Source organism: Strix uralensis, chromosome 40 (assembly GCF_047716275.1).
Source record: "Strix uralensis isolate ZFMK-TIS-50842 chromosome 40, bStrUra1, whole genome shotgun sequence".
Classification (NCBI taxonomy): domain Eukaryota; kingdom Metazoa; phylum Chordata; class Aves; order Strigiformes; family Strigidae; genus Strix; species Strix uralensis.
Window position 1 is genome coordinate 837,501 of NC_134011.1, and position 5,000 is coordinate 842,500.

Below are 5,000 nucleotides of genomic sequence, written 5' to 3' on the forward strand. Positions count from 1 at the left end.
CCAACCACGGGAAGCGAGTTGGAAAGGAGACCACCCTGCCTGAACACCGGACAACCGCCGTGGCTCCCTATGACGGGGAGGAGCACGGAAGAGCCGGCCCGCCGGGGGCCCTCTCCGACGCAACCCAACGTGCCTCATCGATCAGCAAAAGGGGAGAGGAGGAACGAAGCCGAGGCCCCACGGCCACGGGTCCTGGGACAGCGGACAGCCGCGCGCGCCCTCCCGCCACCCGCGGGTGGGCGGGGCCGACGCGGGGCTTTCTCTTGCGTGCACGAGAGCCAGCGGGGCAGCGCCGGCGGAGAGGTGCAACGACGGCCTGAACACCGGCAGAGCCGGCCCGCCGCGAAGCCTCTCCGACGCCACCCCGAGATGCCTCATCGATCAGCGAAGGACGGAGGCCCCACAGCCACGGGGTCCTCGGACAACGACAGCCGCGCGCGCCCTCCCGCCACCCGGGGGTGGGCGGCCGACGCGGGGCTCTGCGTGCGAGCGACCAGGGGCTACATCCGCGAGGTGCTCCGACGGCCTCAACACCGGCAGAGCCGGCCCGCCGCGAAGCCTCTCCGATGTGCCCAAGGACAGCCTCGGTAGGCCCCTGGCCTGCGGGCCTGCACCGGTCCGGGTGGACACGGATGTGCCGCCGCCGGCCACCCGCCCCGGCCAAGGATTCCCTTCGGCGAAGTCAGCGGGACCAGGGGAGAGCCCCGACACGCTCGACTGCCCCCGGTCTTCCAGCGTTCGAGTGCCGGTGGCCGCCACCGGCCACCGGTCTTTGCCCAACCAACGCGCAGAGCAGCTTGCCCCCGACAAAAAACCGCCAGGCGGAACAACCTCAAGCGGGGGGGGGGGGGCCGGTGGGGAAAAGCCGCTAAAGGCTCGAGACAGCCCCGGCCGTCTCCCATCCGGCTGCCGGCCACCGCGACCGGCCAAAAAAAAAAAAAACCACAACGTGCTCTGCGCGCCCTCGTCGCGGGCTCAAGGTTTAAGGTCGGAGAGAAAAGGGACCGAGGTATGTGCCGACCACCTCGCGCCCCACAGCACCGTGCACACCTCTCCTTCCAACGAGAGCCCGTCCGGACACCACAGGCTGCCCCGCGTACGGCACCACACGCACCGGCAGGGAAAAAAAAAAAAAAACAGAAAAAAGAGACGGAGACGGCGCCGCCGCCGCCTCGCCGGACCCTCATCGGGCTCTCGGGGCCCGGGGTGGGAAGCCGCTAAAGGCTCGAGACAACCCCGGCCGTCTGCATCCGGCTGCCGGCCACCGCGACCGGCCAAAAAAGAAAAAAAAGACGTGCTCTGCCCGCATCGCGGACTCACGGCTTTAAGGCCAGAGAGAAAAAGCACCGAGGCGTGCCGACCACCTCGCGCCCCACAGCACCGTGCACACCTCTCCCTTCCAACGAGAGCCCGTCCAGTAAGCCAGGGGCAGGCCGGACACCACAGGCTGCCCCCCCTACGGCAGCCACACATCTACAGGCGAAACAACGGAAAAAACGAAAAAAAATAAAATGGACGGAGGCGGCGCCGCCACCGCCTCGCCGGACCTTCAAATCGGGCTCTCGGGGGCTCGGCTCCCCCGGTATCCAGCGTTCCAAGTGCCGCCGACCGCCACCGGTCACCGGTCTTTAGCTTGTCCAGTGGTATCTCTGGCCATCCGCTTTCTCACCACTCAACTCGGTAGCGACCAGCTCGCGCTGCCCCGCTGCTGTACCGCTCCGCATCTCCCGGGGCCCCCCCTCGCTCTGTGTAGGCTTGCCCGACAAGCACCGGCTTGAGAACCGTGCCCAACCGCCCGGGGGAAACCACCGTCAGCGGCCGCCCAGCGCTCCACTTCGCCGGCTAAGCCGCGTGCCCTGGCTCGCGCGCGCCCCTCCGGAGCAGAGACGCCTCGTGCCCCTATATACGTAGACTATCGGTCCCCGCCGAAAAAAAGTACTAAGGACAGCGTCTGCGGACCCACGGGGGGGGCGCTCAAGAGACGCCGCCTCTTACGACGACGTAACTGGAGGCAGCGAGAAACAGCGACCCCTTGGAGGAAGTGCCGGAGCGAACAGGTCTGCCCGCTGGCCAAGTCCCACCGGATCCGGGTAGACCTGGCAGCCCTTTTCGGCGGTCGCTGCGGCAGCCGACGGTAACGTGGAGCCCGGTGAGCTCGCGGCCACCGCCCGCCCCGGAGACGGGTAGACCTGACGGCCGCCTCCCGCCCCGGAGACGGGTAGACCTGACGGCCGCCTCCCGCCCCGGAGACGGGTAGACCTGACGGCCGCCGCCCGCCCCGGAGACGGGTAGACCTGACGGCCGCCGCCGGCCCCGGAGACGGGTAGACCTGACGGCCGCCGGCCCCGGAGACGGGTAGACCTGACGGCCGCCGCCCGCCCCGGAGACGGGTAGACCTGACGGCCGCCTCCCGCCCCGGAGACGGGTAGACCTGACGGCCGCCTCCCGCCCCGGAGACGGGTAGACCTGACGGCCGCCTCCCGCCCCGGAGACGGGTAGACCTGACGGCCGCCGCCGGCCCCGGAGACGGGTAGACCTGACGGCCGCCTCCCGCCCCGGAGACGGGTAGACCTGACGGCCGCCGCCCGCCCCGGAGACGGGTAGACCTGACGGCCGCCTCCCGCCCCGGAGACGGGTAGACCTGACGGCCGCCTCCCGCCCCGGAGACGGGTAGACCTGACGGCCGCCGCCCGCCCCGGAGACGGGTAGACCTGACGGCCGCCTCCCGCCCCGGAGACGGGTAGACCTGACGGCCGCCTCCCGCCCCGGAGACGGGTAGACCTGACGGCCGCCGCCGGCCCCGGAGACGGGTAGACCTGACGGCCGCCGCCCGCCCCGGAGACGGGTAGACCTGACGGCCGCCTCCCGCCCCGGAGACGGGTAGACCTGACGGCCGCCGCCCGCCCCGGAGACGGGTAGACCTGACGGCCGCCTCCCGCCCCGGAGACGGGTAGACCTGACGGCCGCCGCCGGCCCCGGAGACGGGTAGACCTGACGGCCGCCGCCGGCCCCGGAGACGGGGAGAGCTGACGGACTCCTCCCGCCCCGGAGACGAGGAGACCTGACGGCCGCCTCGTGCAAGAGTTGCTTTTGGTTTCGATGGAAGATATCAAAGAAATACGAAAAAATAAATGAAAAGGGAAGATTTTTTTTCTTAAGCACATTCCCCCGCCGCGCTCACGTGCGCACACGCCACCCCTCTGCCCCGACCCGTTGGCCACCGTCCGGTCGCTGGCATCATCCTCCCACCACCACCACCACCACCACCACCCCCACCCCCCCACCCCCCCACCCCCGCCAGCCCCTCCGCTCCGCTTCGCGCCGCGCCACCCGCGCCGCCACCCCCACTCCTCCACCGGCTGCCAGGGGACCGGGCAGAAGCGCGGGCGTTCCCCCCACCCCACCTCCGGCGGAGACGCCCGTCTGTCTCGCCGAGGCGAGTTCGCGTCGGGAACCGGGCGCCTTTCGCCGGGTCGGGGTCCCGGCGCTGCCGGGCGCTCCCCGGCTGCAGCTGTTGGTTTCGCGGGGTGGGTTCAGGTTTTCTCTCGGGGGGGGTGGGGGTGGGGGGGGGTGGGGGTGTGTGTTATTTTGTTTATTCCCCCCGCTTTTCGCTGTCCCGCAGAGGCGGGGGGACCGGACGCCCTTCACTGGGTCCGGGTCCGGGTCCGGGTCCAGGCGTTGCCAGGCGCTCGCTGGCTTTCGCGTTCGTGTTTTTTTCGAGGTGGGTGGGCGGGTGTGTGGGAAGGGGGGTCCCGGTGGGGGTGGGGGTGTGGGGGGTGTGTTGTTGGGCTTGTTTTTTTTTTTTTCCCCCCCCTTGCCATGGTTTTATTCTGACTTTTTAATTTGAAACAAAACAAAACAAAACAGAACAAAACATTTCAATAGATGTCCGCGGCCCTGCAGCCACCGACCCCCGCGCCGCGACACACGCGCGCACGGACACACGGGGACACACACACACCCCCACCCCCACCCCCGAGCCCCGCCGGCGCCCGCGCGCTCGAAGAGCCGTGGGTCCCCGCCCCCCGCTGCAGCTCCGGAGCTGCAGGGCGGTGGGTGCGGCCGGCAGCCGACCGCAGGCTCCCCGGCGCTGCAGAGCACTTGGGAAGGGGGGGGGGGGGGGGGGCGGCGGGGGCGGTTTCTGTTGCCCCCCTCCCCGCGCCGCTCTCCCACCCCTTCCGCGTTCGTTTGGCTTTCAACCCGCGGCGGGGACGGAGCAGGCGGGCAGGAGGGCGGGCGGCTGAAGGACTGACTGAGAAAGGCGGGGAGCCGGGGCGCGGGCGCGGCGCGGTAGGGACTCGGCAGCTGGGGCTAGAGCCCCAAACATTCCCCCACCCCCGCCGCCGCCGCAACTCCCCTCTGGCGCCCGGGTACGGAGCCGGCGGGGACGCCGCTGGGTCCTAAAGGCTCCCGCCTTCCTTCCCCGGAGCGGCCAATCTGCTGCTGGCGGAAAGCGGGGTGGGGGTGGGGGGCGGCCGGTCTCATCGCGAACCCCGTGGTCGGGGCGGGGGCGGCCGGTGTCATGGCGAACCTGGTCGCGGGGGGGGGGTGGGGGGGGTGGGGGTGGGGTAGGGGGCGCGGCGGGGCTCGTTGCGAGCCAAGTGGCGGGGCGGGGGTGGGGGGGGGGGGCGACCGGTCGCATCGAGAACCACGCGGCAGGAGGGCGGGGGGGCGGGGGGGAGGGCGGGAGGGGGCGGCTGTGTGTGCATACATGCACGCAGCCGCGGGCCAACGGGTTCGGGCCGGGGAGCTCTTGGGGGGGTGGGGGGGGTGGCGCGCACATCGCGCGCACGTGCGTGGGGAGAAAATAATAAAAAAAAAATGCGTCCCGCTGTTGATAACGCCACCTCCTCTGCTCCAGCCGGCCTCGTCGGCCCGCGCCCGTTTCTGCCTGCGGGCAGCGTGCCCGTGTGCCTCGGCCCGGGCAGAACCAAGGGCCGGCGGTTCCGTCGCCAGCGGGGCACGTTCGAGCGGTGAGTGTCGCCGAGAGGACGGGCCCG